This window comes from Bos taurus, chromosome 5 (genome assembly GCF_002263795.3).
Source record: "Bos taurus isolate L1 Dominette 01449 registration number 42190680 breed Hereford chromosome 5, ARS-UCD2.0, whole genome shotgun sequence".
NCBI classification, from domain to species: domain Eukaryota; kingdom Metazoa; phylum Chordata; class Mammalia; order Artiodactyla; family Bovidae; genus Bos; species Bos taurus.
The window spans coordinates 20,416,570-20,442,737 of record NC_037332.1 but is presented as its reverse complement, the minus strand read 5'-3'; the positions used below and the strand labels follow the sequence as shown (position 1 = coordinate 20,442,737).

The following is a 26,168-nucleotide window of genomic DNA, read 5'->3' as shown; positions in this document are numbered from 1 at the left end:
CCTAGGAGAAAACATAGGCAGGGCATTCTTTGACATAAACCATAGAAATATTTTTTTTTTGATCTTTCAGGAAATAAAAGGAAAAATAACAAGTGGGATGTTAAAAAATTTTGCACAGCAAAGGAAACCATAGATAAAATGAGAACACAACCTACTGCATGGAAGAAATTATTCCCAAATTACTTGATCCATAAGGGGTTAATCTTCAAAACAAGTAAACAGCTCATACAACTCAATATAAAAAACAACCTAGCTTAAAAAAATGGGCAGAAGAATTGTTTAGATATTTTTCCAAAGAGGATTTGCGTGCTGATGTCTAACAGGCACATGAAAATATGTTCAACGTAGCTAATCAGAGAAATGCAAATCAAAACCACAATGAGAGATCACCTCACACCTGCCAGAATTACTCTCATCAAAAAGAACATAAATAACAAATGTTGGTAAGTATATGAAGAAAAGGGAACCCTCCTACACTGTTGGTGGGAATATAAACTGGTATAGTCACTATGGAAAACAGTACGGAGGTTTCTAAAAAAACTGACATAGAACTACCATACAACACAAAAATTTCACTCCTGGGTATATAACCAAAAAAACCCCAAAACCAAAAAACACTAATCTGAAAAGATACATACACCCAATGTTCACAGGAGCATTACTAACAATGCCAACATATGGAAGTAACCTGTGTCCATCAAGAGATGAATGGATAAAGATGTACATACACACACACACACACACACACACACCCTAATGGAATACCACTCAACCACAAGAGAAAAATGAAGTTTTGCCATTAGTAGCAACATGGATGGACTTGGAGGGTATTATGCCAAATGAAGTAAGTCAGACAAAAAAAAAATGCTGTATAAAGTATGAAAGTTGCTCAATCACCTCCAACTCTTTGCAACCCCAGACTGTGGCCTGCCAGGCTCCTCTGTCCATGGAATTCTCCAGGCCAGAACACTGGAGTGGGTAGCTGTTCCTTTCTCCAGGGGTTCTCTTCTCCAGGTGATTTTCCCAACCCAGGGATCGAATCCAGGTCCTCTGCATTGCTGGGAGGTTCTTTACTGTCTGAGCCACCAGGGAAGCCCAAGAATACTGGAGTGGGTAGCCTAACCCTTCTCCAGGGGATCTTCCTGACCCAGGAATGGAACTGGGGTCTCCTGCATTGCAGGTGGATTTTTTTACTAGCAGAGCTACTGGGAAGCCCCACAATGTTGTATAATATCACTTATATGTGGGATCTATAAAACACAACAGATTAATGAATATAACAACAAGAAAACGGACTCACAGACTTGTTGAATTAAGACTCTGTGAAGGCACATATAGTAATAGGATGGCAAGCTAGAACTTCCAGAAAAGAGGAGTCCCCAATTTGGATTATTCGAGAGCAAGAATAACCACAGATATTTAAGAAAATTGGCATCTTACATGTGACTTTAAAGTATTTAGCACTTTGTGTAACAGACTATTTTACTTCAAGAAATTGCTGACTTTGGGAAAGAGAAAAAACTTGTTCTCATGTTTTCATTATCAAAAGAGAACTAAGACATATGTTTACCTATGGCTGATTCATGTTGATATGTGGCAGAAACCAACACAATATTGTAAAGCAATTATCCTCCAATTAAAAATAAATTAAAAAAAAAGAACTAAGAAATGGGAGAATTGTATGGTGTATGAATCACACCACCAAAAGGCTATTAAAAATACAAATGAGAACCAAGATATCTAGAATAACTCACAGATCCAATTTCAAGACAGTACAAAATAAATAAGGACTGCTGCTGCTGCTGCTAAGTTGCTTCAGTCATGTCTGACTCTGTGCGACCCCATCGATGGCAGCCCACCAGGCTCCCCCGTCCCTGGGATTCTCCAGGCAAGAACACTGGAGTGGGTTGCCATTTCCTTCTCCAAAGCATGAAAGTGAAAAGTGAAAGTGAAGTCACTCAGTCGTGTCCGACTCTTAGTGACCTCCAGCCTACCAGGCTCCTTCATAAGAAGCATCAAATAATAGGTAAGTTACAAGAGCAAATTCTCCCTAGTATCCATGAAAATACTGGGAAGGATGGTTGACGTCCCATAGTTTTAAGTAGGAGACTTCCCAAGTTATTTTACCCAAATAATAAAAGGAATGATAGCTCTACAATGCTAAAATATTGAAGATAAAACAGTTATTTTGGATGACCACAAAAATTAAAACTTTTAGTAGTATATAAATGGTATAATCCTACTTGATTGATAAACTTTCCTTGGTACACAATACATATTTTTAGGGTTTTTTAGACACATAGGTTTTTAGAGGAGAAAACTTCATAAAAATAGATAACAGTTGTGCTAACACTGAGTAAGTAAATAAGCAAAAATGTATTAATTGAATTCTGGTTTTTAGTTTCTATATATTCACCTAAATATGCTAGCAGAATATGAATTTACAAAGTTGTTAAGTGATTACTAAAGCTTTTTTTAGAGTGAAATCTTTCTTGAGTTTGAAGAGAAAGAATTCAGATCATGAATAAATATAACAAAAAAACAGAGCAAAATTAGCTGTCTTCAATACTTTACAGAATTCTCTGGAGAATGAGTGAAAGAATGAATGAATGACTAAATCAAAGGAAAATAATAAATTTTCAGTAGGTAAAACGTCGTGTGAAATTTCTGTTATACCTTATTAAGTGCAGATTAGGTTATAAATTCAGGATTTCCATATGACTAAAAATTGAGGAGCTATTTATAAGATACTTTTTCAGAAGAAATTAAAAATGCCATGTAAGTCGTATACATTCGAATAGAGCAGAAAATTGTAATCATTTTTTTCTAGAGAACCAACTATTTGTTTAGTGACCTTGCCCTCTTTTTAGTTTCAGTTATGTTCTCTGCATCTGTGTGTGTGCATGTGTGCTCAGTCGTGTCCTGCTATTTGTGATCCCGTGGAGTGCAGCCCTCCAGGGTCCTCTGTCCATGGGATTTCCCAGGCAAGGATACTGAAACAAGTTGCCATTTCCTTCTCCAGGGCATCTTTCCCACCCAGAGATTGAAACTGCATATTTTGTCTGTCTTGCATTGGCAGGCAGGCTCTTTATTAACGAAGCCACAGGAAGCCCCTCAATTATGCTAGTCATTGTTATCCTCAGATAGAAAGAACAGATTTTCTTATTTCTTTTCTTTTGTTTCATCACTTTACCATTCAGTTCAGTTCAGTCACTCAGTCATGTCTGACTCTTTGTGACCTCATGGACCTAGCACGCCAGGCCTCCCTGTCCATCACCAGCTCCTGGAGTTTACCCAAACTCATGTCCATTGAGTCAGTGATGCCATCCAACCATCTCATCCTCTGCCATCCCCTTCTTTTCCTGCCCTCAATCTTTCCCAGCATCAGGGTCTTTTCAAATGAGTCAGCTTTTCACCTCAGGTGGCCAAAGTATTGGAGTTTCAGCTTCAGCATCAGTCCTTCCAATCAACACCAAGGACTGATCTCCCTTAGGATGGACTGGTTGGATCTCCTTGCAGTCCAAGGGACTCTCAAAAGTCTTCTCCAACACCACAGTTCAAAAGCATCAATTCTTCGGTGCTCAGCTTTCTTTATAGTCCAACTCTCACATCCATATATGACCACTGGAAAAACCATAGCCTTGACTAGATGGACCTTTGTTGGAAAAGTAATGTCTGTGCTTTTAAATATGCTGTCTAGGTTGGTCATAGCTTTTTTTCCAAGGAGCAAGCGTGTTTTAATTTCATGGCTGCAATCATCATCTGCAGTGATTTTGGAGCCCCCCCAAAATAAAGTCAGCAACTGTTTCCCCATCTATTTGCCATGAAGTGATGGTTTGGATGCCATGATCTTAGTTTTCTGAACGTTGAGCTTTAAGTCAACTTTTTCACTCTCCTCTTTCACTTTCAATCAAGACTCTCTCTAGTTCTTCTTCACTTTCTGCCATACGGGTGATGTCATCTGCATATCTGAAGTTATTGACATTTCTCCTGGAAATCTTGATTCCAGCTTCTGCTTCATACACCCCAGCATTTCTCATGATGTACTCTGTATATAAGTTAAATAAGCAGGGTGACAATATACAGCCTTGACATACTCCTTGTCAGATTTGGAACCAGTTTGTTATTCCATGTCCAGTTCTAACTGTTGCTTCCTGAGGGCATTACATACTGAAAATTTCCATAGAGAAATTGCTTTCAGCATGTTTATTTTTCCTACATATTGTGGCTCAGCTGGTAAAGAATCTGCCTGCAATGAGAGAGATCTGGGTTCGATCCTTGAATTGGAAAGATCCTGGGGAGAAGGAAAAGGCTACCCACTCCAGTATTCTGGCCTTGAGAATTCCACGGACTGTATACTCCATGGAGTGGCAAAGAGTTGGACATGATTGAGCAACTTTCACTTTCACTTAAGTTCTACCTCTGAATAGAGACTGAAACAAGGCTAGAAATGAAGGAGTATAAGGAAAAATTTATATGGAACATTAAATAATGATCCCATAGAACAGCTGTCCAACCGATCTAGTACTCTGAGGTATACTGATTTAAAGCTCTATTGTGAAATCATTCTTTTCTAAGACATAACAGAAGAGTTTATTGGCATATAGCATTATTTCATTTAAGACTTGCTAATATTTAAAGACTGTAGTAGCGAGAATTTATGATCAATATTTATTATTTTAAAGGTGCCAAAAACATATACCTAATTTTTAAAAGTCTTTTATATTAAAGCAAATAGAGCTTGTTCTCCTTTCCATAAGATGTTAATGAGATGCTAACAAATGCTTGGCATTTTTAACATAATTAACAGTAGGTTATTTTGAATCTTTCAAGCTATTTTGCAATGTGCCTTTTGTTTTTTAATCTCCTCATAACTAGACATAATAGAACAGTTTAAAATATGAACAAAAATAAAAGCCTTTGAATTTTAATGGATTTTGAAGATATCCTATTGTCCAATGCCATAACTCTCCCAGAAAATGTAGGATGTCATGATCATGTCACAATAACAAAGAAAGTTCCGTGGTTGCAAAACTTAAAGAAGGCATCTGAAGACAATGATTTTAATCAACTGAAGCTAAAAAGCCTCTTGATGAAAGTGAAAGTGGAGAGTGAAAAAGTTGGCTTAAAGCTCAACATTCAGAAAATGAAGATCATGGCATCCGGTTCTATCACTTCATGGGAAATAGATGGGGAAACAGTGGAAACAGTGTCAGACTTTATTTTTTGGGGCTCCAAAATCACTGCAGATGGTGACTGCAGCCATGAAATTAAAAGACGCTTACTCCTTGGAAGGAAAGTTATGACTAACCTAGATAGCATATTCAAAAGCAGAGACATTACTTTGCCAGCAAAGGTCCGTCTAGTCAAGGCTATGGTTTTTACTGTAGTCATGTATGGATGAGAGAGTTGGACTGTGAAGAAGGCTGAGCGCCGAAGAATTGATGCTTTTGAACTGTGGTGTTGGAGAAGACTCTTGAGAGTCCCTTGGACTGCAAGGAGATCCAACCAGTCCATTCTGAAGGGATCAGCCCTGGGATTTCTTTGGAGGGAATGATGCTAAAGCTGAAAATCCAGTACTTTGGCCACCTCATGCGAAGAGTTGACTCATTGGAAAAGATTCTGATGTTGGGAAGGATTGGAGGCAGGAGGAGAAGGGGACGACAGAGGATGAGATAGTTGGATGGCATCACTGACTACATCGACGTGAGTCTGAGTGAACTCTGGGAGTTGGTGATGGACAGGGAGGCCTGGCCTGCTGTGATTCATGCGGTCACAAAGAGTCAGACACGACTGAGCGACTGAACTGAACTGAACTGAAAAAAGCCAAAGTAGATCAAAATATTAAATAGCTAATTTAAAACTTGGGGCCTTGGCAGTAACTCACATGCATAAGTTGACCAAGTCGGATGGGAAGACCACGAATTACAGGGTCAGGATCCCAGGAGTCTCAGCTTATTCCCTACCTCTCTGACCTCATTTCCACATCTATTAAGAAAAGGGTTTTGGGCTGCATCCTCAGTGACTCTTCCTCTCTAGATTTTACGGTTAAACTACTACAACCAAAACATACATTCCCTCTACAGGTTTCTATTTCCTCACATTACAAAAATTACATAGATCTTGGATATTTATGTTATTGGAATCCTGACATTTGTTCTGACTTACTTTTAATCAGAATACCTCTGAAGAATACTGGATTTATACACAATTGTCTTCTAATGCAATTTATGAAAGTCCATTGAATATTTACACACTGAAAAAGGATTTGGGGCTAGTGCACTGGGACGACCCAGAGGGATGGTATGGGGAGGGAGGAGGGAGGAGGGTTCAGGATGGGGAACACATGTATACCTGTGGCGGATTCATTTCGATATTTGGCAAAACTAACACAATTATGTAAAGTTTAAAAATAAAATAAAATTAAAAAAAAAAAGGATTTCAATGGTATAAATATGAAAACATTACATTTCAGGCCAATATTGGGAGATAAAGTATTACATGGATCAAGTGTCATCCATGTTGCTATGTATCGTGTTGTATCTATATCTCTAATACAATGGAAAAATAAGCACTCCCTTCTGTCTCAGGGGCAGTTAAAGGAAGATGTGCAGAAAATAGTTTTGTGAGCCTTAGGTTGTTTAAATTAAAAAAAAAAAAGATTTTTGAGATGCATAAATTGGAATGCAATAGAAGAAGCTACAGATTTGCAGATGAATGGTTATAAAATTGCAGAGTTCAGATTATGGTGAATTGTAAATCACACAGATTATATTACAAATCAACCTGATGGCTTTTCCCAATCTATGGTCTGACTTTGAATGGAAGGTTATCTTTCTTTTGTTTTCCTTTACAACTAATGGTCATTAATCCATCCATATTCTTCTTAGGATCCATTGTAACCAGCAATATGCATTTCAAGAGAGGAAACAGGATGCATCTTCAATGATTAAAGAGTTATTTATATCACAGTTAATTGCATTTAAAGGACTTGCCCTTGGTCCATCTACCTCCTGTGACATTCTATGGTAACTGCTTGGATTTCTCAGAGAGAATTAAGATGTCTTTTTTGTTTTGACCTTTGGTTCCCTATTTGTTTATTCACTTAATAAATATTCAAAGAGTAACAACTACATGTCAGACTTGTTTTAAGCAATAGACACACATTGATGTACAGAGCACAAACCAGAGGCCTCCCTTACCTGGATCAATGGATGATGCTGACAGCAGTGAACAAAATAGGTCTTACTGCACAGAGCTTATAGTCTAGTGGTAGAGACTAGCATCAATTTACTCTGTCATGACTACTAGAGTTGAAAGACCCAGAAAAATGCTTCTCTATAACTCTTGCTCTACATCTTTGAGAAAAAGGCAACTGCATCCCAGGACTGTGACGATGTATGGATTGTATTTTTACCTTCATGAGTAAAAGACATTGCTTTGGAATATGGGAAAATTTGAGTGATGAAAACCTTTGGGTAGAGATTGATTAATTAACTCATAATTAATCATATTAATTAACTCAAAATTCTTCCACTGAAATTACATGAATGCAATACATTTTTACACAAAATGAAGTATCATTTTACTGAAGTGTTGACTATTCTTGTGTCTTTCTCTTCTAATTTACAATTCCAGGGGTACTCAAGAATTAATGTGACGTTTCAATATTTGCATATGGTGTTTGAGGACTATTTTACAATATTAAACAATTCATGTTACTCTTAAAATCTATGTTGTTCCAGATTTAGCATGCATGAAACATGGTATCTATACTTACATTGGTTTTGATATCTCGATGTTGCTTCACAAGGCTGTAAAAGTTGTTATATAAATGGCAATAGTTTATATGATAAAACTACCATTTTTATAACATATGCTATGATAAAAATAATTTACTTTATGCAACCTCATTTTAATGTTTAAAAACTCCATGTAAAAACTCTGGTTCATTTCCAAGTTTTATTTAAGAATTTTGTTCATATTCTATTTGCCTCTACTCTAGTAGTCCAAAGTTTCTCTAAATGAAGTTTTAAAAATTATCAGAGAATTACGAAGTCAAGGAAGATTAATTTGACATTATTATCAATAGAACACAGATTATGTGAAAATCTTGATAATAAGCATATGATTGATTTTGCTATAATGGAGCAAGAAAATTAGAATAAATATGTAATAACTTATGAATTATATATTCATCAATCAAACATTTCTGGCTCAACCATGCAACACCAAGATATATATATGTTAGGTAGGTAGAATAGGAAACAGGAGTCCAAAATGGCTGAGTCTAAAAGACAAGGACCAGAGTGAGGACTTCAGGTAGAACAAACAGCACTCCTGGCTAAGCCCAATTTACATAGGGCAGGCCCAGGGGGAGGAAAAAACATATAAAAAGAGGAACAAAAGGGCTGGTGTGTATATATATATAGTATGTATTCATTAAATTTCTACTGAACGAGCAAATGGATTTTCACCTTTGAGTTTATTAATATCAGCAGTTTCTTACATGTAGTACATGTTTTTGGCATATGATCTTTTCATGTTTAATACATATCTACATTTACTATCAGTCCTTTCCTTCCACAACTTGCCTAATCAAAACTTTTAACTTTTCAGAAAAGGTGACTTTATAGCTATATAATTATTGGGTTAAAATATTTTGCCCCTTAAAGCTCTATAGACATTACTTCTTTGTCTTATGAAATTTATTGTTTTACTGAAGTCTCTTACTAACCTAGTTCTTTGTGGGTAATTTATTTTTCTTGCTTGGATGTGTTCAGAGTCCTTTCCTTACTTTTGACATCTAAAACTTTCAGATGTGTTTCAAGATAGGTTCGGTTCAGTTCAGTTCAGTTCAGTTGCTCAGTCGCGTCCGACTCTTTGCAACCCCTTGAATTGCAGCACGTCAGGCCTCCCTGTCCATCACCAACTCCCGGAATTCACTCAAATTCATGTCCATGGAGTCAGTGATGCCATCCAGCCATCTCATCCTCTGTCATCCCCTTCTCCTCCTGCCCCCAATCCCTCTAAGCATAAGAGTTTTTTCCAGTGAGTCAACTCTTTGCATGAGGTAACTTCTTTTATTCATTTGTCCTAGAAATAAGTTAAGGCTTTTACTATATAGACCCAGAATCTTTTCCTTGTCATTCCCCGCCCCCCACCCCCAATGTTCTGGTACAGCTTTCTTCTTGAAAAAAAAAAAAGAGTTTGCTTATTGCCTTATATTTGTTTTGCTCTATTTTCTTTTCTTTTCTTTTTTTTTTCACTTTTCACTTTCATGCATTGGAGAAGGAAATGGCAACCCACTCCAGTGTTCTTTTTTTTTTAATTTTATTTTTAAACTTCGCATAATTGTATTAGTTTTGCCAAATATCAAAATGAATCCATCACAGGTATACATGTGCTCCCCATCCTGAACCCTCCTCCCTCCTCCCTCCCCATACCATCCCTCTGGGTCATCCCAGTGCACCAACCCCAAGCATCCAGTATCGTGCATTGAACCTGGACTGGCATCTCGTTTCATACATGATATTTTACATGTTTCAATGCCATTATCCCAAATCTTCCCACCCTCTCCCTCTCCCATAGAGTCCATAAGACTGTTCCATACATCAGTGTCTCTTTTGCTGTCTCATACACAGGGTTATTGTTATCATCTTTCTAAATTCCATATATATGCATTAGTATACTGTATTGGTGTTTTTCCTTCTGGCTTACTTCACTCTGTATAATAGGTTCCAGTTTCATCCACCTCATTAGAACTGATTCAAATGAATTCCTTTTAATGGCTGAGTAATACTCCATTGTGTATATGTACCACAGCTTGCTTATCCATTCATCTGCTGATGGACATCTAGATTGCTTCCATATCCTGGCTATTATAAACAGTGCTGCGATGAACATTGGGGTACACGTGTCTCTTTCCCTTCTGGTTTCCTCAGTGTGTATGCCCAGCAGTGGGATTGCTGGATCATAAGGCAGTTCTATTTCCAGTTTTTTAAGGAATCTCAAGTGAAAGTGTTAGTCGTTGAGTCCGTTCAACTCTTTGTGACCGCATGAACTGTAGACCTCCAGGCTCCTCTGTCCATGGAATTTTCCAGGCAAGAATACTGGAATAGGTTGCCATTCCCTTCTCCAGAGGATCTTCCCAACCCAGGGATCAAACTTGGGTCTTCCACATTGCAGGCAGATTCTTTACCATCTGAGCCACCAGAGAAGTATTATTCATGTACAATAATTTACTTATGGTGAAAGATGCAATGTAAATCATTTGAGGAGAGAAATAATCATTTTATATTGTCACTGGATTCCACACCCAAGACATATTCTAGTAGTATAATACATACAGGTTAATAATAATATTATGGTGACACTCAAAATAAAAAGTAAAATAAAATATATACCAAGAAGCTCAAGGAAGGATGTATTTACCTGTTCAGACTTACATTTACAATCAGCCTTGATGATTCAGTTGTTCTGTTCTCTGGTCTGGTTTACCCAAATGAGCCTCATGTGACTCTTTCCTGCCATCATCACACATCTTTCTGTCTTTATTTGCCACGTATCCTCAACAGAACTTCCACCCTAACTGAGTAGAAAGTCTATGGCCCTACAGCCTCACACGTTCTTTTCTATATTTTAAATGTCCTTTCCCTTGGATCATTTGATGTGATAAATTTTACCTTAAGTACCTCCTGCTGTTTGAAAACTTCTCATTACTGAAGCTACAAAGACCATTCCATCTTTAGCATTCTATACAACAGATTGTTTCATTATCAGGCTCTGATAAGCATGTATGGTCATAGAAGTAATGATTGTGTGGATACATATCAGTGGATTTCCTATATCCACAGTAGAGATGAACAAAGAGGTATGAGTAATGACTTTGCCAAGGCAACACCATCACAGCAAGCCCTTATCAGCATAATAGGTTCAATCCTGGCTTGGTTCTCACATTTTCCAATCTAATCTCTTTAACTGACTGTATCATCAACCATGCAAACACTTCTTAGGTGTGTGGGATGCTGCTCCCCATGCTTTTACTTCTCTTACATTCAACTTATATTCAACTTATTCCCCATTTACTATCTGCTACTTTCAGTTTCCTGTTGCATTCCATAGTACTCCTAAACAGAAGTCTTGTGCTTTGTTCAGCAATTTTTGTTCACTTATTACTATTCAGTGCACTGCAATCTTTCCACAGCTGTGCAGTCTTTGCATCATCATAGACCCCAATCATGGCTGTGTTTGGGGACTGCTTGTCCTCAATTCTTTGCACAATCCTAGGAGATCATATGTCTCATTTCTCCAAAAGAAAGGAATTTGCTTTCTTGTGGACAACCCCAGTCCTATTTCCATCTTCACTTCTCCTCTCCATATTTCCTCCTTTATCTTCAAGTTTACATTCTCACTTCTGTTTATCTACTGACCTCTTCCAATATATGCTTTCCCTTCCTATCTGCTCCTCAAGTGAAAGAAGATCTACAAATTCTGTTGTAAGTCTGAGGTGTTAGGTTCACTTTGAAAGCATTTTATCACAAATTATTTAAAATCTTTTTCTGAAATTTTCCTCAGCCTGGGTAAAAAGAAAATGTACTCCACAGTGGTTTAGGGAGTTTATATTAAAAGAGCATACTGCAAGACCTCAATTTTATTGTCTTCTCTTCCAGTTTTAAAGGACAATAAGTCTGAATTTAATTTTATAATACAACCTGGTTTTCTCCCTGAAATTTAGTATCAGTATTTAAAACCATGATGGACAGAAACAAAGTAAATAGTAAAGAAGCATGCTAGCTTGTATTAAAAGTTTTGGTGCCAAAAAAGTTAGAGATATGAATTCAACTCTGAAGACGGCTGTTCTCCTGTGTTGTTAAAATCACCTTAATGTAGCTTTTAGCTATAAAGCTGCAAACATTCTTTTGAAATGGCAGTTTGTGAAATTGTGGCACCAAGGAGCTAATCCATTCTTGGCAACATAAAAGAAGAAACAATTCTCTTTGTAGTCAGTTATGTCTCTGTAGATTATGTGCCTCTTGTTTTGTTTTTTTTTTAATGTGTCTTTTAAAATTTAGATTTTACTTTGCCTGAAAACTATGCTTTTACATGTATAGGACTGCGTATGTAGATGTGTGTGTTCTTGCTAAAGTGATTGCTTAGATTGTGAGGTGGGACATGAAGACTATGACAATCGATGCTCACCTCACCTTGGCAGAAGGATAGTAAACAAGACTAGAATTCTGGACCTGGCAGACTCTAACTCGTCATGCACTGGGCTATTGAAGTTCTACGCGTGTTGTTGTTTTCTTCATACACTATTGTATTGCTCAACACTCATTCCCAGCAAACTTGCCTCTTGATTGTGACTTTCCATTTATTCAAACTAGGAGTGGCCACATGGTGCTGTTTAGGGCCATAGGACATAAGTGGAAGTGTAGCAGAATGATTCTTCAGGAAATGTGTTTGCTCTACTCATAGAAGAAACAGAGGCTCCATTCCCTGCAACTTCATGATTTCAGTATAATTATATTTCTGTAACTGAGACAGCTATTCAACCACCATGAGAAAGCATCTGAAAGAATGACAGAAATGCTGTACTTGACATCGTTGAGTCTTTGAAACATTAATGGCATCTTCTTATCTCCTGACACTAAGAAATATAAAACTTCACTCCCATTCATGGACCATGAAACTTCCCTGCATGGTAATGAGTATAACTCTGTCAAATATTCTAAGACACTGTGTATCTTGGATAGAAGTTAAACAATGGATGTTGGACTTTAGACTGGGGGAAAAAAAAAAAAAAAACACTTTCTGGGTCATGTCCCTTGAGTCTGAAGACAAAAGACCAAATAGATTTGGTATATCCTCAGTGGTAAAAGACCTGGTACCAAGTACACAGGGGCAGAGGAGAGACTTAGCAGAGTATTATTTTCTAGGTGACGCTAAGGATGAACTGTGACTTTTGAACATGCCCTCATAGAGCAATGGGGAACTTTCTCAAGTGCTCTCCTCTTCTTTCATCCATTATCACAGAAGCTTTAGTAAAATATTGTTGAATGTTGAGTCTGGAGTTAGTTGGACCATAAAAGAAAAAAAAAAAACTATTTCCATGTCTGATTTGCAATGATAAATTAGTCCATGGTGATCACAAGAGGTAACAGTGGTGTTTACATGATGGCATTCTCATCACTAGAGGCAATGACATGTCAGCTTAAACAAGTGTTCAGGGGAGAATGATGTGTGGGATATGCTGCTGAACACAGTCACATAACACTCTCAAGAACCTCAGAACTAGAGACATTCTGTGATGTGCTCAGAATGGGAAAGACCCTCTGTCACCAAACACTGGGCATTCATCAAAATTCAATTTAGGGCTACCCTGGTGGCTCAGTGGTAAAGAATTCGCCTGTCAAAGCAGGAGACATGGGTTCATTCCCTGGTCCGGGAAGATCCCACGTGCCAAGGAGCAGCTAAGCCCGTGGACCACAACTATTGAATCTGTGTTCTAGAGCCCAGGAACCTCAGGCACTGAGCCCTTGCATTCAGCTACTGAAGCCCACACAACCTTGAGACCATGGTCCACAAGGGAAGCCCTGCGATGAGAAGCCCAAGTGCCACAACTACAGAAAAGCCCATGTAGCACTGAAGACCCAGCAGAGCCAATAAACAAAATTATTAAAAATTCCTTTAAAAAATTCAATTTAACTGTGATGTCCGGAGCTAGTGAGTCCAGGAAGCAATTCAATTAACAGTGCTTATATTAGTTTAAATTTTTACCTACTTGCAAGAAGTAAACACATTCTACTTCTCTTCTTCAGCATTAGATGTGATGCTATAGCTTCCAGTGCATTCATTCTGGAGAAAGAAAAAGACTTAACTGAAGAGTGCTGAAATGGCCCAACAAGTCCAATATCCAGGAATTTCTTATCTTTGCTTAATTTTATAACATTTGTGAAAAGAGACTCTTATAAACATTGGATTCAGTGAAACATTATAATTTTTGAAGTTAGTTGGAGCACTACCAAGGAGAGATGTCTAATGAAGTGATTTGGCATAATATTACTTGTGTAGTAAATAAACTAAAAATGTCTCTGATCCACTAATCAGTTTGATTTTGCCTCTTAAGGACATATTTAGTGATGAAGGTGAATTGATGATTTTTACTCTATCATTGCTGGTACTTAAATTATCATCACACATAAAGAGTGTTAGGTAACTCATAGGCTTGAAGACAATAGTGGTATATTCAACTATCCAAATTTATTTCATTGTCATAATTTTGTTAAGCACAAAAGAAATGCACCTTGTGGCTTGTAGTTGTTGATAGAGAATGATCCAAAAATGCAAGAAAAAATTTACTAAACTAATTGCTCATGTCATCAAGATTAAACAATGAGCTAATCGGTTCAGTTCAGTAGCTCTGTTGTGTCTGACTCTTTGTAACCCCATGGACTGCAGCACGCCAGGCCTCCCTGTCCATCACCAACTCCTGGAGTTCATTCAAACTCATGTCCATTGAGTCAGTGATGCCATCCAACCAGCTCATCCTCTGTCATCCCCTTCTCCTCCCACCATCAGGGTCTTTTCAAATGAGTCACTTCTTCACATCAGGTGAACAAAGCATTGGCGTTTCAGCTTTAACATCAGTCCTTCCAGTGAATTTTCAGGACTGACTTCCTTTAGGATGGACTGGTTGGATCTCCTTGCAGTCCAAGGGACTCTCAAGAGTCTTCTCCACAGTTCAAAAGCACCAGTTCTTTGGCACTCAGCTTTCTTTATGGTCCAACTCTACATCCATACATGACTACTGGAAAAAAAACGTAGCTTTGACTAGGTGGACTTTTGTTGGGAAAGTAATGTCTGTGCTTTTAAATATGCTGTCTAGGTTGGTCATAACTTTTCTTCCAAGGAGCAAGCGTCTGTTAATGTCATGATTGCATTGAACATCGGCAGTGATTTCAGAGCCCCCCAAAAATAAAGTCTGTCACTGTTTCCATTGCTTTCCCATCTATTTGCCATGATGTGATGGGACCAGATGCCATGATCTTAGTTTTCTGAATGTTGAGTTTTAAGCCAACATTTTCACTCTCCTCTATCACTTTCATCAAAAGGCTCTTTAGTTCTTTGCTTTCTGCCGTAAGGGTGGTGTGATCTGCATATCTGAGGTTATTGATATTTCTCCAAGCAACCTGAGTTAATTAATATTAGTGAGTTAATTAATAATAATGAGTTAAAATCTAGCTGTAAATATGTGAATTATATGAATATGTGAATAATTTTCACATATCCAGTTGTCTACCATTTGTTTTAGACAAAGTCTTTCTTCATTAAAGACATTTGACAATGTAACACTGAATTTGAAAACTTTGACCAGGATCCTTTCCAACAAAGCAATCTTATATTTGTGTATCATGAAGTAAGTTGTTCTAAAGTTCCCATTTCATTTTCTTACAAACTTGTTTAGAAAGGCATATATTCAAACAACTGTTTTTAGGAAACTTATTATTATTTTGTCACCTTGAGATAATCAAGGGGGCAGACCTTTGGAGAAGAGATATTCCAGAGAATGATGAAGTAACTTGCAGTGGCTCTAACGCTGGCTCGGTGAAAGACTGGGCACACCAGAATTTCCTCCATTGTGATTGTCATGTATCTCGTTCCTTATGACCATTTGTCCAACTTTTTTTTTCTAATTTATACCAGGCACATTTATGAATTCATAGGCTGTTGAAAATATTTTTCAATGGTTGTAGTTATTTTAACACTTTTTATTTGCAAGGCATTGTACGTAACATTTCACCTGCTTTATTTCATTTGCACTTTCCCCTGACATACACAAAGACACATACACAATATAATAAAAATAAACAATACCTTAAACTCTAGCATTGAGTATCAGAAAAGTTTTCTATTTTTCACAAAGTGGTTAAGTAACATTCCCAACTCTTCTCTGTTAATAAGTGGCATAGTTGGGATTTGAAGTCACAAATCTAACTGCAGAGATTCCTCTGTCATTGTACTCATCTGACCATCAAGAGATTGAATAATCAGTTTATCTTCATATAAAATATCTTTAAAAATACTTTAATCAGTGGTCAAGAATGCTGCAAAAGCCCTATTTTCTCCTTCTATTACAAAGAAGTCATTCAAAACCTCGAGAGTTTCCCTGATGAAATCAGAAATTGGCCTTTGTACACAGAGGGCAAGGAGAGATTGGAGAAAGAGGCAGACCACTTCAGACTGACAGGTGGCAGGATTAATAAGCAGGAGAATTTAAATACACAGTTTGTCTGGTGTGGCCACAAAACAAGCAGATTCCAGCACCTGCCTGCCAGAATCTTAAAAATCTGTATGGAGGTCTTAATTGGGTTCAGTCATGTACACAGTCCAGAGGGTCTCAACACCACATTGCTCTGTCAAGGCTACTCCTACTGTGGGAACAATAGATAGAGCAGGGGAGGGAGGTGAGGAACCTCCGACTGCCTGTGACCAGCTCTCATGTCAATCAGCATTATGTCTTCTCAATGACCTTCTCCAATGAAAGCAACAAATTGTAACTGTTAACATATTATAAAATGTACTATTTATATCTTCAATAGAACCCATTATTTTGTATCAATCGATAGAAGAATATTTTACATTTGGCTTCATCTTTTTTAAGCTTAAATTTAAGAGATAGAGATCATTTATCTCTATCTCATTCTAATTGTATGCTTCACTTTCCAAAGTAATTAATTCTTAAAGAGGATTTGGAGGATGCTTCTAGCAACATCTATCACTTGTTTATACATATTTATTTATATGTTCCTTGCCCAGAGTGTTTTGGATTTTTAAGTCGCAAACACTCTGGTCCTTTTTCTTAAATATTTCCATAATTGATTTTTGATCATATCATTAAATTTAAAAAATGTCACCTTTTTTCACCCACAATAATGCAAACTATGTTTTAAGGAGTGATCTTGGAGCTGCTTGTCCTTTCATAGATTGATGGCTGCAGCTTACTTCTGATTGGCCAGTTGTGGTGCTGGACAATGTCATACCTTTAAATAACAACAAATGATTTGGGGTTATTACAAATATCCCTTATTATCCTGAGCATTTCCATCAGATTGTAGATAAATATTTCAAATTACTGTCTCTTAGTAATTAAGTCATCTTCCTAATTAAAAATACAGTCTTTAAATGCTAACTTGCAGGGCCTCTAACACTGGCTGGGTGAGGGACTGGGGACACTAGAATCCTCTATTGTGATTGTCATATATTTGGCTCCTTATACTTGAAAGGTGTATAAGCAGATTGTCATTTTAGTGGATGGTTGTTCATTGTTAGCTGTCTGCCTTCAATTCCCCATTTTTCAGTGAAGCCTAATATCCTTTGGGAAAAATTCATGCACCTTCCCTCACATTGGGAGGCCTGAGAATCATGATCACGGCCTCCTCTTTTCCTTTCCTCTCTGGTCTACAGAGCAAGCCTATGAGCTGAGCTTGTGATCAGGCTACAAACAGACAAACATCTCAAGGATTTAAACTGAAAGTCTTGGCCAGGTTCTGAGGATGTCTACAAACTGCCCTCATGGTTTCTGTATAACTATATCTCTAGCTAAATTTCTTACATAATCTTCCAGCCTAACAAGTTCGAAGTCCTTATTTTCTTTCGTAGATATTCATTTCTATTTCCATGTTTTGTCTGTACTCCTTACTACTGCTGGATTTCTACTTAAAACATGTCTTTTTTCCCCTCCACCCATATATATTCTTATACAATTCATACTCCTTTTATTTTCCTTTTAACTTTCAAAAATTTCTCCCTGATTTCTCAACTCCATGAAAATATCTTGTGTCTTTGACCTTCTATAGAATTTATATTTGTAGCTTTGGGTGCTAGATTACATTGATTAGTGCCTTTGGGCGCTATATAACACATGGTTTTGTAACATCTGAGTCCATGTACCTCAATGAATTTATAAAATCCATAAAGACAAACGTCTTTTTCAGCAACCAAGATATTATGGCATATAAAAAAATAACTTCAAATATTTTTATCAAATAGAATATTACCATATGTTTTTTGGTCACTTCTGAAAATCTGAGAGAGGTATTTTAATTCCTTAGTATTTATAGCTTAATGACTTTTGTACATTTAATGTGTGAAATATTTCTGGCCCAGAACAAAGACTAAGATGCCAAAAACTGTCTGAACTTTGTATATAAATGCAAAGTCTATGTGTCATAATTTCTAAACCTGAAAATGTACAAATATTCAACTCAACTCATGAACATAGTTCATTTTATGGGAAAGAAGGCAATATCATTACTCAAAATGAAAGTTAAGATTATTCTGTGAGTCTTCTGATTCCATAACTAGTCCTTGGATGTGTCTATATACACATGCCATGACAATTACAATTCAAGCAGTCTAACAAATATTTCTTAAGCACTGTGAAAGCCTCTATGAAAAGTGCACTGTGAAAGCCTCTATGAAAAGTGCCAGAATAAGATACAATTGCTACATGGAGAAGTTCACAGTATGTGAGAATAATATCTCACAAAGATATAGTTAAACATAAGAAGTACAATAAGAGCTGTATGCATAGAGTGCTATGATTACATAGACCAGAGTATACTGTGTAAATGCTACATTTAATTGAACCCACCTTTTAACATATATTTACAGCCGTCTATTAATGTGCATTTTGACCATTGTGCCCTGAACAGAAGATACTAATAGTGTTAGAAAGTCAGTAGTGTAGTAGCAAGTACACAAAATTGAGATTCATAATACCTGGATTTGAGTATCAACTTTACTACTTATTGTGTGATGTTGAGAAAGTTACAAAGTAATTTATGTCACTTGTTATATATTTTTTTAAAGTAGCAATATTTACTCAAGTTATCATAATAAAGTATTGGTTATAATTTTAAAATAATATTAACTGCAGTTTGTTTCTTGCTGTTTAATTCTGTGAGGTGAAGTAAAGGAAATATTGTGCTTGTTTACTGGGTTTTTTTTTCCTCTAAATGATCTTATTACATTCATTCCCCTCTCCAGCTACATACCCCATGCCTAACTCTTAAAAATAAGAGTCGTGGAAAAGGGAACCCTCTTGTACTGTTGATGGGAACATAAATTGATATAGCCACTATAGAAGACAGTATGGAGATTCCTTTAAAAACTAAGAATAAAACCACCATATGACCCAGCAATCCCACTAGGCACATACCATGGGGAAATCAAAATTGTAAAAGATACATGTACCCCAATGTTCATTGCAGCACTATTTACAATGGCTAGAACATGGAAGTAACCTAGAGGTACATTGACAGATGAATGGTTAAAGAAGCTGTGGTACATATATACAATGGAATATTACTCAGCCATAAAAAGAAATGCATTTCAGTAAATTCTAATGAGGTGGATTAACCTAGAGCCTATTATACAGGGTGAAGTAAGTCAGAAAGGGAAAAACACATATTGCATATATTGCATAATGCATACATATGGTATCTAGATAGTACTGATGAAATTATTTGCAAGCCAGCATTTTTAGTAATGTCAAATCTAACATCCTGAAGTGAGACTACTAAGATAGATAGCTCCTACTTTTATTCCCCAAAGAGTAGCCTTACTCTGATGGAGGTGGTGTAGAAGAAATGCGACAGGAACAGCTTAGAAGTGAGACTAATGTTCTTGACCATAAAGGGTGTTAACCTATCTCTAAGGAATTTAAATGATGTTATTTGAACTATTATGAGCAAGCAAGTGAAAATGGGCATCTATATGCATCAAAGAATAGGTTCCATAGGATTATCAACATTGAATCCATTGTTAATCTTACTTATCCCAGATAGAAAGGCTCAGATAGTGAAATTCTTACATTTCAGAATAAGGGGTGGAAGATTATAAGTGGGAACACTGGAGACCTTGACATCTTTTTTGTTTGTCTACTACTCTTTCCAGCGTGGGCCACTGGAGAAGGGAATGGCAAACCACTTCAGTATTCTTGCCTTGAGAACCCCATGAACAGTATGAAAAGGCAAAAAGATAGGACATGGAAAGATGAATCCCTCAGGTCGGTAGGTGCCCAATATGCTGCTGGAGATCAGTGGAGACACAACTGCAGAAAGAATGAAGGGATGGAGCCAAAGCAAAAACAACACTCAGTTGTGGATGTGACTGGTGATGGAAATAAAGTCCGATGCTGTAAAGAGCAACATTGCATAGGAACTTGGAATGCTAGGTCCATGAATCAAGGCAAATTGCAAGTGACAAACAGGAGATGGCAAGAGTGAACATCGACATTTTAGGAATCAGCAAACTAAAATGGACTGGAATGGATGAATTTAACTCAGATGACCAATACATCTACTACTGTGGGCAGGAATCCCTCAGAAGAAATGGAGTAGCCATCATGGTCAACAAAAGAGTCTAAAATGCAGTACTTGGATGCAATCTCAGAAACGACAGAATGATCTCTGTTCGTTTCCAAGGCAAACCATTCAATATCACTGTAATCCAAGTCTATGCCCCAATCAGTAATGTTGAAGAAGCTGAAGTAGAACAGTTCAGTGAAGACCTACAAGACCTTCTAGAACTAACACCCCAAAAAGATGTCCTTTTCATTATAGGAGTCTGGAATACAAAAGTAGGAAGTCAAGAAACACCTGGAGTAACAGGTAAATTTGACACTGGAATACAGAATGAAGCAGGGCAAAGTCTAATAGAGTTTCCTCAAGAGAACACACTGGCCATAGCAAACACCCTCTTCCAACAACACAAAAGAACTCTACACATGGACATCACCAGATGGTCAACAACAAAATCAGATTGATTATATTCTTTGCAGCCAAAGATGGAGAAGTCTATGCAGTCAGCAAAAACAAGACTGGGAGCTGACTGTGGCTCAGATCATGAACTCCTTATTGCCAAATTCAGACTTAAACTGAAGAAAGTAGGGAAAACCACTAGACTATTCAGGTATGACCTAAATCAAATCCCTTACAATTCTACAGTAGAAGTGAGAAATAGATTTAAAGGACTAGATCTGATAGAAAGAGTGCCTGACGAAATATGGAATGAGGTTTGTGACATTGTACAGGAGACAGGGATCAAGAACATTCTCAAGAAAAAGAAATTAAAAAAGCAAAATGGTTGTCTGAGGAGGCCTTACAAATAGCTGTGAAACGAAGAAGAGCAAAAAGCAAAGGAAAAAGGAAAGATATGCCCATTTGAATGCAGTGTTCAAAAGAATAGCAAGGACAGATAAGAAAGGCTTCCTCAGTGACCAGTGCAAAGAAACAGAGGAAAACAATAGAATGGGAAAGACTAGAGATTTCTTCAAGAAAATTATAGATACCAACAGAACATTTCATGCAAAGATGGGCTCAGTAAAGGACAGATTGTACGGCCCTAACAGAAACAGAAGATATTAAGAAGAGGTGGCAAGAATATACAGAAGAACTGTACAAAAAGATCTTCATGACCCAGATAATCACGATGGTGTGATCATTCACCTAGAGCCAGACATCCTGGAATGTCAAGTCAAGTGGGCCTTAGGAAGTATCACTATGAACAAAGCTAGTGGAGGTGATGGAACCCTAGTTGAGCTATTTCAAGTCCTAAAAGATAATGCTGTGAAAGTGCTGCACTCAATATGCCAGCAAATTTGGAAAATTCAGCAGTGGCCACAGGACTGGAAAAGGTCAGTTTTCATTCCATAACCAAAGAAAGGCAATGCCAAAGAATGCTCAAACTGCCGCACAATTGCACTCCTCTCATATTCTAGTAAAGTAATGCTCAAAATTCTCCAAGCCAGGCTTCATCAATACTTGAAATTTGAACTCCCAGATGTTCATGCTGGATTTAGAAAAGGCAGAGGAACCAGAGATCAAATTGCCAACATTTGCTAGATCATTGAAATAGCAAGAGAGTTCCAGAGAAACATCTATTTCTACTTTTTTGACTATGCCAAAGCTTTTAACTGTGTGGATCACAACAAACTGTGGAAAATTCTGAAAGAGATGGGAATACCAGACCATCTGACATGCCTCTTGAGAAATCTGTATGCAGGTCAGGAAGCAACAGTTAGAACTGGACATGGAACAACAGACTGGTTCCAAATAGGAAAGGGAGTATGTCAAGGCTATATATTGTCACCCTGCTTATTTAACTTATATGCAGAGTACATCATGAGAAATGCTGGGCTAGATGGAGCACAAGCTGGAAACAAGATTGCCAGGAGAAATGTCAATAACTTCAGATATGCAGATGACACCACCCTTATGGCAGAAAGTGAAGAAGAACTAAAGAGCCTCTTGATGAAAGTGCAGGAGGATAGTGAAAAAGTTGGCTTAAAGCTCAACATTCAGAAATCAAAGATTATGACATCCAGTTCCATCACTTCAACAGCACAAACAGTGGCAGACTTTACATTTTTGGGCTCCAAAATCACTGCAGATGGTGATTGCAGCCATGAAATTAAAAGACGCTTACTCCTTGGAAGAAAAGTTATGACCATTCTAGACGGCATATTAAAAAGCAGAGACATTACTTTGCCAACAAAGGTCCATCTAGTCAAGGCTATGGTTTTTCCAGTAGTCATGTATAGATGTGAGAGTTGGACTATAAAGAAAGCTGAGTGCCAAAGAATTGATGCTTTTGAACTGTGGTGTTGGACAAGACTCTTGAGAGTCCCTTGGACTATAAGGAGATCCAACCAGTCCCTCCTAAAGGAAATCACTCCTAAATATTCATTGGAAGGACTGATGTTGCAGCTGAAACTCCAATACTTTGGCCACCTGATACGAAGAACTGACTCATTTGAAAAGACCCTGATGCTTGTAAAGATTGAAAGCGGGAAGAAAAGGGGATAACGGAGGATGAGATGGCTGGATGGCATCACCGACTCAATGGACATGACTTTGAATAAACTCCGGGAGTTGGTGATGCTGGGAGGCCTGGCATACTGCAGCCCATGGTGTTGCAAAGATTCAGACATGACTGAGCAACTGAGCTGATACTGATACTGATACTGATAATACTTTTCAGTCCCTTGAGTTAAGTTTGTTAAGTGTACATTTCTTTGTTAAAAATTGTATATAGGCAGGAAAACAATGAAATGTGAAAGACTGAAATTGGGTGACTCTAATTTCCTGAGATTAGTGAGGAACCTGTTCTTCATGTAATTGTTAAAATTATCACTATTAATCATTCCAGTGGTAAAAAATCTATATATATATATATATATATATAAATTTATTTAATTTTTAGTAGAAGGATAATCATTTTACAGAATGTTGCTGTTTTCTGTCAAACCTCAACATGAATCAGCCATAGGTATACAGATAGCCCCTCCATTTTCAACCTCCTCCCATCTCCCTCCCATCCCACTCCTCTAGGTTGATACAGAGCCCCTTTTTGTTTCCTGAGACATACAGCAAATTCCCGTTGGCTATCTGTTTTACATATGGTAATATATTTGTAAAGTATTGATTTGTTGAAAAATAGTAAATGCTGACTTCCCATTTCTGATCTGACATTTAAAGAGTTTACAGTTGACACTATATTCTAACAATAAGTGAAATGCTGGAAAAAAATGAAAAAATGAATAACACTTCTTATATTTGTCAGAAAAGTGAAGCCACAAGTCAGATTACTTCCCTCAAAACTGGAGAGATAAATAGGCAAACAAAGAGAACCACAACATAACTGTAACAGAAGCTCACAAGCAGAAACCTCCACAACAACCAGTTCCAGGACAGGAAAGCCTGAACTGTAGCTCAGGCTACAGTGGCAAATTGCCCACTGAGGATAATTCTGAGAATTTAAAGCTCCAGTCACGGGAATGAGGAGTGACTTACACTGCTATGATTTTTATCTCCAGGAACTCTACTTGTTCTCACAATGAAGATAGAGGAAAGATCCCTTCATGTCTCCAGGAAGAGGAGAGGAAATGTTACCGTTTTGAAATACACCAGAGCATTGCCTTTCTTTACAAGTCTGCACTCAGGAGAAAAAAAAAAAAAACCTGCTAGAGTTTAACCGAATTTAAGTGACCTGAGGGAAAGGAAACATCCAACTCTACCCTTCCACTTAGGAAAAGAGAAATACCCAATTCAAGCCACCTCTAGCCATCCTTTCCCACCTGAAGTGAGGAGAGATATACTGAGAAGCACTAGCGAAGTTCACAGAACAAGGACATAGGCTCATCAAAAGACTACACAGCCACTCCTAGACCACTCCCCTTCCCGACACCTTACAACTGCAACCAGGAGTGCTATTTACCGCAGTTTGTTTACACAGTACATCATGTCCATCTTTTAGTAAGAAATTGCAAGACGTATGAAAACACAGTTTGAAGAGACAGAGAAAGCATTAGAACCAGACCAGATAAAGCAGGAATGCTGGAATTATCAGACCATCAATTTCAAAAGAATTGTAATTCATATATTAAAGGTTCTAATGGGGAAAAGTAGACATCATGCAAGAACAGATGGTTAATGTAAGCAGAGACATGAAAATTCCAAGAAAGAACAAAAATACTGGAAATTAAAAACATTGTAATAGAAATGAAAATGTCTTTAATGAGCTTATTAGTAGACTAGACATGACTGAAGAAAAACTTTCTGACCTTGAGAAAATGTTCACAGAAATTTGCAAAACTGAAAAAGCAAAGAGAAAAAAAATTTTTTTTTTTTAAAGCAGAATATCAAGACTGTGGGCCTCCCTAGTGGCTCAGAGGTAAAGAAGACCAGGAGACAAGGGTTGGATCCCTGTGTCAGGAAGATCCCCTAGAGAAGGAAATGGCAACCCACTCCAGTGTTCCTGCATGGGGAATCACATGAACAGAGAAGCCTGACAGTTCACAGTTCATGGGGTCGCAGGAGAGTCAGACACAACTAAACGGGCTTCCCTTGTGGCTCAGCTGGTAAAGAATCCACCTGCAATGTGGGAGACCTGGGTTCGATCCCTCGGTTGGGAAGATCCCCTGGAGAAGGAAAAGGCTACCCACTCCATTATTCTGGCCTGGAGAATTCTATGGATTGTATAGTCCGTGAGGTCACAAAGAGTCGGACATGACTGAATAACTTTCACTTTCACTAGTTACTAAACAAACAAAAATAAATCCCAGAATGTGTGACAACTACAAAAGGTGAGCACACATAATGAGAATATTCAGTGAAGAAAGAAAAGAACATAAGCAATATTTGAAGCAATAAAAGCTAAGAATTCCTCTCAAATTAATGTCAGAGTCTGAACCACTGACCAAAGAAGCTCCAAGAATAACAAGCAGTATAAACATACACACACACACACACACACACACACACACACACACACTAACCAAGGCATATCATAGTCAAACTTCAGAAAATCAAAGTTGAAGAAAAAACCTTGACACAAATCAGAGGGGGAAAAAATCTCTTTATAGAGGAGTAAACATAGAAATTAAATTTGATTTCTTCTTAGAAATCACAAAAGCAAGGAGAGTAGCATGAAATATTTAAATTGTTGAAAAGAAAAAATCAATCTAGAATTTTTATCTTTATGAAATTATCTTTCAAAAGTGAAAGAGAAGTAAAGACTTTTTCAAACAAAGAAAATTTGAATAAATTTGTTGCCAGTAAAATTGCCTTGCAAACAAAGCTTTAAGTTCTTCAGAGAGGAGAAAAATGATATAGGTCAGAAACTTGGATATACGTAAAGAAAGGAAAAGCATCAGAGAAGGAATAAGTGATGGCAAAATAAAAAAAATATATATTTTCCTTATTCTTAATGAAACAGATAATAATTTTTCAAAATAATTACAGCAACAATGTCACTGTGTCATTTGAAGGTGGACTTGAATTAACTGTAAATGTATATCACAAAACTAATAACAAAATGTCATAGACAATATGAATGGACTTATATCTATTAAACAATAATTAATAACCTTCCAAAACAGAAAGCACTGGGCCCAGATGTGTTCACTGGTGAATTCTATCAAACATTTAAGGAAGAAATTGTACCAATTCTATAAAATCTCTTTTAGAATAAGCTAAGGCATCTATTTCTACTTTGTTGACTATGCCAAAGCCTTTGACTGTGTGGATCATAATAAACTGTGGAAAATTCTGAAAGAGGTGGGAATATCAGACCACTTGACCTGCCTGTTGAGAAATTTGTAT

At 37.3% G+C, this 26,168-nt stretch overlaps 1 long non-coding RNA gene across 1 annotated transcript in view; it reads right to left on the bottom strand.

Moving 5' to 3' along the window:
* Positions 1-9,247: 9,247 nt before the first annotated feature.
* Positions 9,248-26,168, bottom strand: part of LOC101907192 (uncharacterized) — a 22,477-nt gene continuing 5,556 nt past the window's right edge. The window contains exons 3-4 of the long non-coding RNA XR_001500297.3: positions 13,784-13,857; positions 9,248-10,204 (exon numbers count right to left, since the gene is read on the bottom strand). This is a non-coding gene — a long non-coding RNA (uncharacterized lncRNA). The remainder of the gene's footprint in view (positions 10,205-13,783; positions 13,858-26,168) is intronic.